The sequence below is a fragment of the Pongo abelii genome, chromosome 6 (genome assembly GCF_028885655.2).
Source record: "Pongo abelii isolate AG06213 chromosome 6, NHGRI_mPonAbe1-v2.0_pri, whole genome shotgun sequence".
NCBI classification, from domain to species: Eukaryota; Metazoa; Chordata; class Mammalia; order Primates; family Hominidae; genus Pongo; species Pongo abelii.
The window spans coordinates 3,094,372-3,109,409 of NC_071991.2; the positions used below are offsets into that span (position 1 = coordinate 3,094,372).

The 15,038-nt window shown below is 50.2% G+C and overlaps 1 protein-coding gene and 1 long non-coding RNA gene across 3 annotated transcripts in view; one reads left to right on the forward strand and one right to left on the reverse strand.

Annotated features, from left to right (window-relative positions):
• Positions 1-4,303, forward strand: part of LOC129053690 (uncharacterized) — a 28,587-nt gene extending 24,284 nt beyond the window's left edge. The window contains exon 3 of the long non-coding RNA XR_008518475.1: positions 4,120-4,303. This is a non-coding gene — a long non-coding RNA (uncharacterized LOC129053690). The remainder of the gene's footprint in view (positions 1-4,119) is intronic.
• The window catches only part of CARD11 (caspase recruitment domain family member 11), a 139,518-nt gene extending 124,801 nt beyond the window's left edge, over positions 1-14,717 (reverse strand). Inside the window, exon 1 of one of the 2 annotated variants that reach the window (XM_024241311.2) lies at positions 14,516-14,717. The gene's annotated coding sequence lies outside the window, so the exon portion shown is untranslated. The remainder of the gene's footprint in view (positions 1-14,515) is intronic. The other variant, XM_054545735.2, reaches the window with a different exon arrangement.
• Positions 14,718-15,038: the final 321 nt, after the last annotated feature.

Sequence of the window (15,038 nt, forward strand, 5' to 3'; positions counted from 1 at the left end):
GGAGAATTAATTTAACTGCAGAGGTTTGGATAATAAGAAAGAACCCTTAAGGGAGATAAAAATTTACTTTGGGAAGATTTTTGTCCCCATCCATTGTAGAGCAGCATCGTTAAGTGGTGGGAACAGTGGGTGGGAACTGGAAGCTCTGGGTTCTATGATGCAAGATCCCCCCTGGTCACTGATTAGCTGAGTGACCCTGAAGAAAACCTTCAGGCTGCCACCTGCCCAGGGGCTGTTAAGAATGCTGAGATCCGTGGACACAGGGAGGGGAACATCACCCACCGGGCCCTGTCGGGTGTTTGGGGGAAGGGGAGGGAGAGCATTAGGATAAATAGCTAATGCATACGGGGCTTAAAACCTAGATGACGGGTTGATGGGTGCAGCAAACCACCGTGGCACATGTATACCTATGTAACGAACCTGCATGTCCTGCAAATGTATCCCAGAACTTAGAGTAAAAAAAAAAAAAAAAAAAAAAGAAAGAAAGAAAGAAAGAAAAAAAAGATCCGGTCGAGCGCGGTGGCGGGCCTGTAATCCCAGCACTTTGGGAGGCCCAGGTGGGCGGATCACGAGGTCGGAAGACCTAGACCATCCTGGCCAACACAGTGAAACCCCGTCTCTACTAAAAAAAAATACAAAAAATTAGCCTGACGTGGTGGTGCCTGTAGTCCCAGCTACTCAGGAGGCTGAGGCAGGAGAATGGAGTGAACTCAGGAGGCGGAGCTTGCAGTGAGCGAGATGGCGCCGCTGCCCTCCAGCCTGAGCGACACAGCGAGACTCCGTCTCAAAAAAAAAAAAAAAAAAAAGAATGCTGAGATCTGTGGACACAGGGAGGGGAACATTACACACTGCGCCCTGTCGGGGGTTGGGGGACAAGGGGAGGGAGAGCATTAGGACAAATACCTAATGCATGCGGGACTTACGACCTAGATGACGGGTTGATGGGTGCAGCAAACCACCATGGCACATGTATACCTATGTAACAAACCTGCACGTTCTGCACATGTATCCCAGAACTTAGAGTTTAAAAAAAACAAAAAAAGAAAAAAAAGAATGCTGAGATCTTCCAAGCACGGAAGGATCACATCCCGCATCCAACACCCATGTTAATCCCCTTTCTCCTCCGCACCAGGGAAATCCAAATGACCTTGTCTTCCCAGAGTGGGGGACAGCAAACGGAATCCATTAACAGAGAAAGCAAGGACTTTCAACCCACCCAGTCAGATGGTTCAGAGGAGTGCGTGACCAATAGAAATCCACAACTGGAGAGGTCAATTAATAAAAATTAAAACTTCCCCTTTATACAACAGTGCATATAAACCTCCAGTGCCATTTTTCATCTACTTACATTGTCCTGAGAGCAATTTTGTGTAGTGGCAAGGCAGGAATTATTTATCTCCATCTTATTCATGAAGAAATAAAATCTTGGGACAGTGAAGCGATTTGTTCAAGGTCATGAGGTCATCATGGATTTTTTTTTTTTTAACTTTTATTTTAGGCTCTGGGGTATACCTGCAGGTTTGCTATATACGTAAACTAGTGTCATGGGGGTTTGTCGTATAGATTATTTCATCACCCAGATACTAAGCCTAGTACCCAGTAGTTACTTTCTTTCTCCCCTGAGATGGAGTCTCACTCTGTCACCCAGGCTAGAGTGCAGTGGCACAATCTCGGCTCACTGCAACCTCCACCTCCCGGGTTCAAGTGATTCTCCTGCCTCAGCCTCCTGAGTAGCTGGGATTACAGGCGCCCGCCACCACACCTGGCTAATTTTTGTATTTTTAGTAGAGACGGGATTTTGCCATGTTGGCCAGGCTGGTCTTGAACTCCTGACCTCAAGTGATCTGCCTGCTTTGGCCACCCAAAGTGCTAGGATTACAGGTGTAAGTCACTGTGCCCAGCCCCCAATAGTTACTTTTTTTCAGATCCTCTTCCTCTTCCCACCCTCTACCCTCAAGGAGGCCCCACTGTGTGTTGTTCCTGTCTTTGTGTCCATGTGCTGTCATCATTTAGATCTCCCTTATAAGTGAGAACATGAGGTATTTGGTTTTCTATACCTGCATTAATTCACTTAGGATAATGGCCTCCAGCTGTATCCATGCTCCTGCAAAAGACATGATCTCATTCTTTTTTATGGCTGCATAGTATTCCATAGTGTATATGTATCACACTTTCTGTATCCAATCTGTCATTGATGGGCATTTAGGTTGATTTCACGTCTTTGCTATTGTGAATATAGTGCTGCAGTGAACATTCACATGCATGTGTCTTTATATAGTGGATTTTCAAGGCTGGAAGGGCTCTGGGTCATGCAGAGCAAGTGCAGATGACTGATGGGGCAGCCCAGCTTCCACGTTCAGATTCACACCCATGGGCAAACATCGGTGATCAATCACTGAGCTTGGGTCCTCAACGCGGTGCTCCAGCAAGCCATTACTAGTTGATTGGAATTGGCTTGCCAGATGCCACCCATTTACCACCCCAAGTCCTGTCCAGTCTTCTCATTTGACTTACGAGGAAACTGAGACCCAGAGGTGAAAGGGAACTTGGCCCACACCATCCAATGGGTCAGTGTCTGAAAACCAAATCCCTCTTTCTGAGCCCAGTGGCCTCTCCAGTGCCCCATCTGCTGCAGAAAGAATTCCCCCATCAAGATGGGGCAAGGTGGCTCACGCCTATAATCCCAGCATTTTGGGAGGCCAAGGGGGCAGATCACTTGAATCCAGGAGTTCAAGACCAGCCTGGGTGACATGGCACAACCCTGTCTCTACAAAAAATACCAAAATTAGCTGGGCATGGTGGTGCCTGCCTATAGTCTCAGCTACTTGGGAGGCTGAGGCAGGAGGATTGCTTGAGCAACTCACTGTGGAAGTTGCAGTGAGCCGAGATCATGCTACTGCATTCCAGCCTGGGCGAGAGTGAGATGTGTCTCAAAAAAAAAAAAAAAAGATTTCCCTATCAAAAGATGCATGAGAATGACATTCTTCATGACCTAGCCTGAGCAAATTTTCTTTTCTGTGCCCAGCAAGCGGACAAACTACCAACAGAGAAGTGAAGGACAGTTCCAAGGATCTTAAGCCCGAGCCCCAGGCAGGATGGAAGAGAGGGTTTGGAAAATCACAAGTTTGATTTTGGATTCACTCCATGTCCAGGCAGACATGTGAAGACAGTTGGATATTAAAGTCTAAAGTTCAAGAGGAGAGCCTGGGCGGAAGATATAAACTTGGGAATCGTTGCCATATAGATGACTTTTAAAGCAAGAGGTGGGAGAAGGCCACCCAGGGGGAAGAGGCCCATGGACTGAGCTCCGGGCAGTTTGACCTCAGAGGTGAGGGAGACAGAGGAATCAGAAGATAGAGGCCAGGAAGGAGCAGCCAGTAAAGAGGGAAAGAAACAAGATGGAGAGGCCCCAAAGCCAAAGGAATGTGTGTTTCAAAGAGGAGAGAAGAATGGGCCTCAGATGATGCTGAGGTCAAGATCTATAAGGACGGAGAATGAGCCATCAGATAAGGGCATTGGTGACTTTGTGTTTTTGCTTTTTGAGACAGGGTTTTACTCTGTCATCCAGGCTGGAATGCAGTGGTGTGATCATAGCTTGCTACAGCCTCGACCTCCTGGGCTCCAGTGATCCTCCCACTTCAGCCTCCCGAGTAGCTGGGACCACAGGTGCACAACACAATACATGGCTTTTTTTTTTTTTTGCCTGTAGAGATGGGGTCTCCTATGTTGCCCAGACTGGTCTCAAATTCATAGCCTCAAGTGATCCTCCTGCCTTGGCCTCCCAAAGTGCTGAGATTACAGGTGTGAGCCCACACCTGGCTACGTGGGCAGCTTTGACTAGAGCTGTTTAAATTGAGTACTGGGGCAAAAGCCTGAATAAAGCCGGCTCAAGATGGAATGGGAGGAGAAGAATTAGGACACGGAGTACAGACAACACTTTGCTATAAAGGTGTTATGGGCTGAATCCTGTCCCTCCAAATTCCTATTATGGACGTCCTAACCCCCAGGACCTCAGAATGGGACTGTATTTGAAGACAGGGTCTTTAAAGAGGTGATGAAATTAAAGTGGAGCTATTGGAGTGGGCCCTAATCCAATCTGACCTGTGTCTTTATACCAAGAGGAAACTGGAGGCACAGAGACCCAGGGGACGCACACTCAAGAGAAAAGGCCAAGCGAGGACACAGGGAGAAGACGGCACCTGGGAGCTGCAGAGAGAGGCCTCAGAAGGAACCAGCCCGCCCAGCACCTTGATCTAGGACTTCCGGCCTCCAGAAATGCAAGGCAATAAATGTCTATTGCTGCAGCTGCCCAGTCTGTGGGATTTTGTTATGACAGCCCCAGCAAATTAATACAAAGGGGGTGCAGAGAAATGCGGCGAAGGCTGGAGGGGAATGTAAAATCAAGACAGGTTTGTCATTTGTTTGTTATAAAGTGGGTGAAATTGCAGTAGATCAGTCGCACTTGGATAGGAATGGTCCCCGTAGAGAGGGAATACAGAATGGATACAGCAGAGAGAGAAGACAGTTGCTCGAGAAGCATCTTTGATTGGATAGAGGTGGGCTCTGGTGCCTGTGCAGAGTGGGCCTTGGCAGGTGGCCGGATCATCATCTCAGGCACAGGGCAGGGCCAGGTGCCAGGCGCAGAGGCAGGAGGCACAGGCAGGCGGGAGGGGGAAGTACGGCCCCCAGTGCAGTGGGAGGAGGGCCTCGGAGGCCCGTTAGTCTGACTCTGCCACGACATAAGGTTGATCTTTAAAATATATTTTAAAATTACAGCTGGGCACGGTGGCTCATGCCTGTCATCCTAGCACTTTGGGAGGCTGAGGCGGGTGGATCGCATGAGGTCAGGGGTTCGAGACCACCCTGGCCAACATGGTGAAACCCTATCCCTACTAAAAATACAAAATTAGCTGGGCGTGGTGGCGAACACCTTTTATTCCAGCTACTCAGCAGGCTGAGGCAGGAGAATTGCCTGAACCCAGGAGGTGGAGGTTGCAGTGAGCCAAGATCACGCTACTGCACTCGAGCCTGGGCAACAAGAGTGAGACTCTGTCTCAAAGAAAATAGAACTGTATATATAAAATTATTAAATTATATATATAAATTATATAAATATATATTACACAAATATAACTATACATAATTATATACAATTATATATAAATATATAGTTATACATATAACTACATATACAATTTTTAAAAAATGATATGTATATATGTACAAATTAGTTAAGAAAGATACAGGGCTGGGCATGGTGGCTCACATCTGTAATCCCAGAACTTTGGGAGGCTGAGGCTGGAGGATAGTTTGAGCCTAGGAGTTCAAGACCAGCCTGGGCAACATAGCAAGACCCTCATCTCTACAAAAAATAAAAAAATTAGCTGGTCATGGTGTCACGTGCCCGTAGTCGCAGCTACTTGGGAGGCTGAGGTGAGAGGATTGCTTGAACCCAGGAGGCTGAGGCTGCAGTGAGCAATGATGGCACCATTGCACTCCAGCCCGGGCAACAGAGCAAGACAAAATTACATCAAACTTCCACATAAAATGAGTGAGGAGACAGGTCCCCGGTGCACAGACGGCCTTCTGCTTGTACCAGAGCTGGGTCCTTTCCCCACTAGGTCATGCTCTTCGCCAGTCTAAGACCTACCCGAGCTCAGAACACTCGGAACAGGGCCCGGTAAAAGGCCGTCCTTTAAGAAGGAGGAGAAACATTTTTCAAAGATCGAGAACTCTCCTACGAAGAGCCAAGAACCTCTGCGTGCCTCAGGGACTCAAACAGGGATCACGGTGCCTGTTCATTGGCAAACAGGGATCCCCGTGTCAGCTCCCAGAGGCTCTCCGCAGGTTAACAAGCTGGTTTTTGAAACGCGTCTGAGAACTGAAGTCAGGAGTCTTGGAAGGCGGTGTGAGGTATCGTTATTATTCTGCTGAACGTTTCCCCCGGAACCAACGATACCTGAATCCCTTTAAAAATAGGCCATTTCTTCTTAGAAGATTTCCACGAATCACATAATCCTTACGCAGAGGCAGGCAATGAAGCACTAATGTCAATAATGTTACAGTTTTACTTCACACCAACATTTATCCACTGACATAGCAATTTACTAAACCGCAGAAAACGCTGGCACAGGGCCTCTGCTTGCCCTTGGATTTTTTTTTTTTTTTTTTTGAGACGGAGTCTTGCTCTGTCACCCAGGCTGGAGTGTAGTGGCGCGATCTCGGCTCACTGCAAGCCCCACCTCCCAGGTTCACGCCATTCTCCTGCCTCAGCCTCACGAGTAGCTGGGACTACAGGTGCCCGCCACCACGTCCGGCTAATTTTTTTGTATTTTTAGTAGAGACAAGGTTTCCCCGTGTTAGCCAGGATGGTCTCGATCTCCTGACCTCATGATCTGCCCGCCTCGGCCTCCCAAAGTGCTGGGATTACAGGCGTGAGCCACCTGGCCCGGCCCCCCTTGGATTTTTTAAATTTCAGAGACAAGGTCTCCCTCTGTTGCCCAGGCTGGAGTGCAGTGGTGCAATCACAGCTCACTGCAGCCTCTACCTCCTGAGCTCAAGTGATCCTCACACCTCAGCCTCCCGAGGAGCTAGGCCCACAGCATGGCCACCACACCCAGCTAACTTTTACATTTTTTGTAGAGATGGGGTCTCGCTATGTTGCCCAGGCTAATCTCAAACAACTAGGCTCAAGCCATCCTCCTGCCTCAGCCTCCCAAAGTGCTGGGATGATAGACATGAGCCACTGTGCCCAGGCTGCTTCCAGATTTTTTTTTTTTAAAGGGCCATCACCACCAAGACACAGATAAGAATGTTCACAGTGGTTTCATCATAAAAGCCCCGAACTGCAAGCAACAGAAACGTTTATTAATGGTCAGGTGGATAAGTAAATTGTGATAATTTTTTTTTTTCGATTCAGGTCTCACTCTGTCACCCAGGCTGGAGTGCAGTGATACAATCTTGGCTCACTGCAACCTCCACTTTCTTGGGCTCAAGCAATTCCCCAGCCTCAGCCTCCCAAGTAGCTGGGATTATAGGTGCAAGCCACCAACACTTGGCTAATTTTTGAATTTTTGTAGAGACGGTTTCTCCATGTTGCCCAGGCTGGTCTTCAACTCCTGAGCTCAAAGCAGTCTGCCTGCCTTGGCCTCCCAAAGTGCTGGGATTACAGGCAGGAGCCACAGCGCCCGCCCCTATTGCGGTAAATTTATACCATGAAATACTGTGTAGCAACAAAAAAGAAATATTGAATGTGACTGCATCCATGTGAAGTTCAAGGACAGGCATGGTGATAGAGGTTGGAAGGGTCCTCCCTTAGGGGACAGGGGAGGGGTAACGACTGGGAGGGGATATGGCACTCCCCCGGAACCTAGAAAGGACCCAAATCTTGATCTGAGTGATTGGCTCCAGAAGGGCACGTAAAGGCCCGTCAAGCTGTTTGTATGCTTAAGACTGTACTGTGTGTGTGTTATACCTTAATTTTAAAAAATTATTATTATTATTATTACTGATGGGCAATCAGTTTTACTTTTCTTTTTATTTTATTTTTAGAGATGGGGTCTTGCTCTACTGTGCAGGCTGGAGTACAGTAGTGCAATCCTAGCTCACTGCAGCCTCGAACTCCTGGGCTCAAGTGATCCTCCCATCTCAGCCTCTGGAGGAGCTGGGACTACTACAGGTGCGTGTCACCATGCCTGGCTAATTTTTTAAAGTTTTTTTGTAGAGGTGGGATCTCACTGTGTTGCCCAGGCTGGTCTTGAACTCCTAGGCTGAAGTGATCCTTCCACCTGGGCTTCCCAAAGTGTTGGGATCACAGGTGAGAGCTGCCATGCCCGGCCTATCAAACTTTTTGGTGTTTGCCAGTCTGACAGGTGGAAAACGCTATGTCCCTGTTGTATTACTTCACATGGATTTAATTATAAATGAAGCATGCTGACTGACCTGCTCATATTCTGTGTGTTTGTACCCTTTCACCATTTTTTCCATTGGTTGAATTCTCTAATTTTGGGGTCTGGACACTCCCACTGAGGGTCCAGTCCTGTGCCGTCCACTGCGCCAAAGGTGGCCACACTCACTCCCATCTGCAGCTGCCTCCACTCCGCAAGGACAGAGTTGGTAGCTTCGACAGAGACCCTCTGGCTCACAAGGCCTAAAATATTTACTATTTGGAGCTTTCAAGAAAAAGTGTGCCAGTTCCCGTGTCTCATTGGTTTACAAGAGTTCTTAGTAAATTAAGGAAATAGCTCTTTGCCACATATACTCTGTTTTGCATTTAACTCATCTCTCTCTGTTCTCCCTCCCGGCCTCTGAATAAGCAAGTCAGAAATAAAACTTAAAAGCAGAAGCCTGCAGAGTCCCTTGACACATTTGGTGCGTTTGGAAACACTTTGGTCTATGCTAATCTAGGGGTGGTATCATTATTATTATTATTTTGTGATAGAGTCTTGCTCTGTTGGCCAGGCTGGAGTGCAGTGGCACAATCTTGGCTCACTGCAACTTCCACCTCCTGGGTTCAAGTGATTTTCCCGCCTCAGCTTCCCGAGTAGCTAGGATTACAGGCGCCCACCACCATGCCCGGCTAATTTTTGTACTTTTAGTAGAGACGGGGTTTTGCCATGTTGGCCAGGCTGGTCTCAAACTCCTGACCTCAGGTGATCTGCCCGCCTTGGCCTCCCAATGTGCTGGGATTACAGGCTTGACCCACTGTGCCCAGCTAGGGGTGGTAATTTTAAACCCATTTTATACGTGCAGCGATTGAGGTTCAAAATCATCATGTGACTTTGTTGGAGTCACAGAGATTGCAGGCAGTGGAGCTGGAATGGACACCTTGTCTGCCAGGCTCTAAGTCTGTAGATCTCTCCAGAAAGCAGCTTTGCCTTTTTTTTTTTTTTTTTTTTTTTGAGACACGGTCTTACTCTGTTGCCCATGCTGGAGTGCAGTGCTGCAATCACGGCTCCCTGTAGCCTCAACTTCCTGGGCTGTAGCAATCCTCCCACCTCAGCCTCCTGAGTAACTGGAACCACAGGCGCGTACCAGCATACCTGGCTCATTTTAAAATTTTTTATAGAGATGGGGTCTCACTATGTTGCCCAAGCTGGTCTCAAACTCCTGAGTTCAAGCAATCCTCCCGCTTTCGCCTCCCAAAGTGCTGGAGTGCTGGGATTACGGGCGTGAGCTCTCGTGCCTGGCATTTTTTTCTTTTCTTTTCTTTTTTTTTTTTTTCATCTTGCCTCTTAATGAATGAGGCCAGTCCCAGGGGACGGCAGCGATCATAACCAGCATTGTCCTGGCAGGTGTTGCCTTTGATACCACCAGGACCGAGGACACAGCATGGGGCAGCCCCCATTCTGCTGCTGTGTTACTTGGGTATAAAGACAGCAAATTCCTGAGTTGCAGAGAGGCAGGAAGGGAGATGACACGCTAGACACAGAAACCACACAGAGGAGGATGGAGCCCTGTTTGCAAGCATGGATACTGCACATGCCACTCTCTGGCTCTCACACTTGCAAGAATAACGCCCACTGAGGAATGGCCCCGGCTGGGCCAGGAGGAACCCAGCACTTCGGAGGAACGAGTGTGCTTGGAGGAGCAGGAGAGGGGAAGAAGAAGTGACAGCCACACAGATGGGACTGGAAAGACTTTTATCACCCTCTGGCTCTCGGCCACCAACACCTATTACACAAATGTGACAGCGACCATTATAATCTCTGAGCCCTTGAACAAATCACAACCCAAAAGGTTACCCTCCCGAAAATAATCACCCCATTAAAACCACTGACCCAGAGAGCGGCAGTCCCTCAAGGAGAGAATGCGGACAAGGCGTGGGGCGTGTTCTTTGTATGGAGCATGCAGTGCCCTGGCTGTGCTTTTCTTATGTGGCCTGCCACAGGAAGAGGCTGGCATCTGGATTGTGTGCTTTCTAATTTTTCTTCTTTTCTTTTTTTTTTTTGAGTCGAGTCTCGCTCTTGCCCAGGCTGGAGTGCAGTGGCACGATCTCGGCTCGCTGCAAACTCCGCCTCCCTGGTTCAAGCAATACCCCTGCCTCAGCCTCCCGAATAGCTAGGATTACAGGCGCCCACCACCACGCTTGCATAATCTTTTTGTATTTTAGTAGAGATGGGGTTTCACCATGTTGGCCAGACTGGTCTCGAACTCCTGACCACAGGCAATCTGCCCACTTCGGCCTCCCAAAGTGCTGGGATTACAGGCATGCGCCACCACGCCCAGCTGCCTTCTAATTTTTCTTTAGCAGAAGAGCATGTTTAAGGCGCTCCCTCGAAGGTTGCCTTTTCCTTCTCTTTTTGTTTCTGTATTTCAATCAACCGAACAAAGCATTTTCTTTCTTTTTTTTTTTTTTTTGTTTGAGACAGGGTCTCACTCTGTCGCCCAAGCTGGAGCGCAGTGGTGTGATCTCAGCTCACTGCAACTTCTGCATCCCAGACCCAAATGATCCTCCTGCCTCAGCCTCCCAAGTAAGGAGAGACCACTATGCCTGGCTAATTTTTTAGTGTTTTTTTTATAGAGACATAGTCTCATCATGTTGCTCAGGCTGGCTGGTCTGGAACTCCTGGACTCAAGCGATCCTCCTCCTTGGCCTCCCGAAGTGCTGGGATTGCAGCCATGAGCCACCATGCCCAGCCAATCAAGATATTTTCTAGACTGATTGGGTACTGCCACCACCAAGAGTGAGGGTTTTTCTACAGGGTAGATTGACGGAGCATCAGCTCAGTCTATGATTTCCTTGGGCCTCATAATTCCCCCGTAAGATTGAGATTGCAGATAAGGAATCTGAGGTTGCGCCAGAAAAAAGTAATGAGGTCCATCCAGCTGGTGTTTGCGGGGAGGCCGGCACTGCAGCCCTGGGTCTGGACTCCAGGGTCCAACCTCTGATCTGCTCCAGACCTTAGTCATCACGGCAAAGATAATCCTATGTTATACGCCTCATTTTCTCATTTTATGTTTGGTGTAACTGACAATACTGAAAATAACCAGTATTGATATCCTGATTTCATTAGAGAAATGACTCTCAGAGAGCTTAGGTGATGGGAAGCCCGTCTAAGGTCACACGGCTAGCACAGATCAGTAGCCATGCCTCGAACCCATGCCTTCATGGGCTCCATCCCAAAAGATGGAATGCCGCTGGGGGCACTGCCTGCAAAGCAGAGTGCAGGGGCTGGGCAAGAGGGAATGGAAAGTGTTTTTTTTTTTTTTTTTTTTTTTCTTTTTTGGAGACAGAGTCTCACTCTGTTGCCTAGGCTGGAGTGCAGTGGGGCAATCTCGGCTCACTGCAACCTCCGCCTCCTAGGTTCAAGTGATTCTCCTGCCTCAGCATCCCGAGTAGCTGGAATTACAGGTGCCCGCCTAATTTTTGTATTTTTAGTAGAGACGGGGTTTCACTATGTTGCCCAGGCTGGTCTCAAACTCCTGACCTCAAGCCATCTGCCCGCCTCCACCTCCCAAAGTGCTGGGATTACAGGTGTGAGCTACCACGCCTAAAGGCGGTTTTTAAAATGGATTCGAAGAGGCTCCACTTTTCAGCATTTGACATGCCTTTTCATCATCATCATCTGAAAATCGGGACCCTATTTGGCCTTTCATGCATGACATGCTATGAGGAGCTATAATCACAAGTGCATCTTCATCTCCACAGCCCCTGCCAGCCACCACCAAGCCACAGTCACACAGCCCCTCAGTCCCAGGAAGAAAGCCTTTTATTGGAAGGGTCCAGAATCACTGCGTAGGATAAAGAAGTCCAGACACTGCCCCTCACTTTTTTTTTTTCCGATAAAGGGCCTTGTTCTGTAGCCCAAGCTGGAGTGCAGTGGCGCCATCTTAGCTCACTGCAACTTCTGCATCCCAGGCTCAAATGATCCTCCTGCCTCAGCCTCCCAAGTAGCTGGGACTACAGATGCACACCACCATGTCTGGCTAATTTTTTGGTATTTTTTGTAGAGACAAGGTCCCGCCATGTTGCCCAGGCTGGTCTCGAACTCCTGGTCTCCTAGAACCTGGGCCCCCTCCTGTGACCCTGCCACCCTCTTCCTAGTACAGTGTCCACAGGTGGCTGTCCTGTCCCATCTCCCAGCTCCGCACCCCCTTTTGGTGGGGCTGCCCTTCCTCCCTGAGATTTTCAGCACCATCTCAGCCTGGAACTTTCCAGGAATACCTGGACCTTCTGAGTCCTACCATCTCCCAAGCTCACTCCCTGTTGCCCTTCCCGCTCCTCCTAATTCTTTTCCATCTCATGTGTGTCTCAGCCACACTCTGACTACGGTGTACACAGACTGTGTGATGAACCTACTCAGGGTGGAGCGCTGCTTCTCACATCCCTCCTGCGTCCCCTGTGGCACCAAGTACAAAGCCACCCACACACGCCCACTGATGGCTTTAAACAAGCATGTCATCTTTAGAAGAGCTTGGTTTAGAAGTCTTTTTTTTGAGACAGTGTCTTGCTCTGTTGCCCAGGCTGGAGTGCAGTGGTAGGCTCTCAGCTCACTGCAACCTCCGCCTCCCCAGTTCAAAGTGATTCTCCTGCCTCAGCCTCCTAAGTAGCTGGGACTACAGGCGTGCACCACCACGCCGGGCTAATTTTTTTTGTGTATTTTTTTTAGTAGAGGTAGTGTTTCTCCACTTTAGCCAGACTGGTCTGGAACTCCTGTCCTCAGTTGATCTGCCCGCCTTGGCCTCCCAAAGTGCTGGGATTACAGGCATGAGCCACTGCGCCCGTCCAGAAGTTATTTTTTAAAATCACATAAAGGATGAGCGGATACACAAAATATGGTCTATCTGCACGATAGAATATTATTCATCCTGAAAAAGGAAGGAGATTTGGTCACAGGCTACAACACAGATGAACCTTGAGGACATGAGGCTCAGATAAATAAGCCAGGCACAGGAAGGACAGAGGTTATATGAGCCCCTTTATACGGGGTCCCGAAAGTCATCAGATTCCTAGAGACAGAACGGAGAAGGGTGGCTGCCGGGGGCTGAGGAGGGAGCCAGGGAGCTGTTGTTTAACAGGGGACACAGTTTCAGTTTGGGAAGAGCTGGATGGTGGTGACGGCCACAAGACAACGTGAATGGGCTTAATGCCACTCAACTGTGCGCTTCAAAGTGGTTCAATGAGCTAATTTTATGTCATGTGTATCTCACCACGATTTTTTAAAAATCACATCAAGGACCATTCATGCATTAACTGAAGACTGCTGGGGCCAGTGGAGCCACGGCCTGCCTATCTGATACCCAGGCAAGTAACATCCACACGGGTCCAAGCATTCCCTGGCCTTGACTAGGCTGAGTCCTGGTCACTGTTGCGCTCCTCAGGGCAGCCCTGGCCCGAGGACATCTCTTTACAGATGCCTTGCTGGGGAGAGAACTGGAGTTTCCGCGAAAGCACAGAAATGGACACTTACGGAGAAATTCCTGTCCTCATATTAATTCCTGGCTCCCGGGATTTCTGGCACGCATTATGCACAGGCTGAGCACTCAATAAACGTGGAATGAACGATCGACTATTTTTCTCCCCTTTCTGGTAGGTTGGTAACCTTATACCTTCAAGACGAGTCATAAATGTTAGGAGAAAATGTTTTGAACTACAAATCAAAGGCTTTGAAAGCAGGCCAGCCAGAGAGAGGTCAGTTTGGTCCAAGACCAAGTTTGTGTGGGCAGCCCCGAAGCTCACAGCTGAGACCACTGTCCATGAACCTGGGTCCCCGTGACAGCCTCCAGCGGTGCTCAGAGCCCCCGAGGGACAGAAACACTCCCTCTGCCCCTATCTGCAGAGGGGGCTCAGCAGAAGGCCTGGTGGCCCCATCGGGCCTGGAGGGGCCTCCTGGGGGAGGTGGCTTTCAGGCCTGAGGCCGCTAGGACCTGCTAGGACCTGCTCCAGGTTTCAGTCGGGAACCTGGGCCCCCTCCTGTGCCCCCGCCACCCCCTTTCTAGTAGAGTCCCCGCGGGGGGCTGTCCTCTCGCATCTCCCATCTCCACACCCACTTTTGGTGGGGCTGCCCTTCCTCCCTGAGCCAGGCCCCACCTTCCCAGGAGCCTCTGAGTCAGGCTGGGCTGTGGTCTGCAAACTTCCGGGCCTTTCAGGTGTCAGAAAAGTTTCTCTTCCTCCCTCTGGGGCAGGTGCACCAAGGGGCTGCAGCCTCCTGACCCCGGATTTTTTCCTGTCCAGTAGGAGGAGGTGGGGGCTTTGATGGGCGGTGATACTCAGAGACGCTCAGAGAGACCCGGAGAAGAGGCACACGAGGTGGAAAGTGAGGGAGAAAAAGGGTTGGAAGGGAAAAAGGGGAGAGGAGAGTGAGAGAGAGAAGGGGGGCAGGGGGACAGAGATGGAGAGGGAAGGATACCTCCAGCATCGCGGGACCAGCAGGAGCCACTCCTATCCCCCCACGCCCCCCCACCGTGTCATCTCACTGATGCCCCCCATCTCCTCCCCGTGCCCTCCTCTCTTTCCCCAACTCCCCGCCTCGTGCTCCCCCTCCGCCAGCTCCCCCATCCCCGCTGTGCCTACCTGGGGCGCTCATGCTCTGCCAGCCAGCTGCGCGGGGCGCCTCCTCCACGCAGGCCTCCGGCTTCCTCCAGGCGACCGGGCCTTCCGTCCCCGCGGGCCCGGAGCCGTCCTCCGAGGGGCGCCGCCCGCCCAGGGACTGCAGGGCCAGGAGGGGGCTGCGGGCGGCGCGGGCAGGAGTCCGAAGGCCAGAGGAGGCAGGAGAGAAAAAAGGAGAGAAAGTATGTCATAGGCTGGGAGGGGCGGGGGAGGGAAATGCAAAACCCGACAGGAAATGAGACTAAAAAATGCGAAAGGTTAGAAAAAGATAAGGAAGAGAGGGAGGGGGCGGAGTCGGTGCTTCGGGAGGAGGGCGGCAAGGAGGTGGGGGTGGGAGTGGGGACAGGGCCTGGGGTGGGGGTGCTTGCGGACAGATCAGGGAGCCGGGGATGGGGAGACCAAGGCGAGTCTCAGGGCCCAGCCTACCTGCATCAGTCGGGGTGAGGCTGGACCAGTCTGGGCATCAGTCCCCACCCAGCTGTGACCC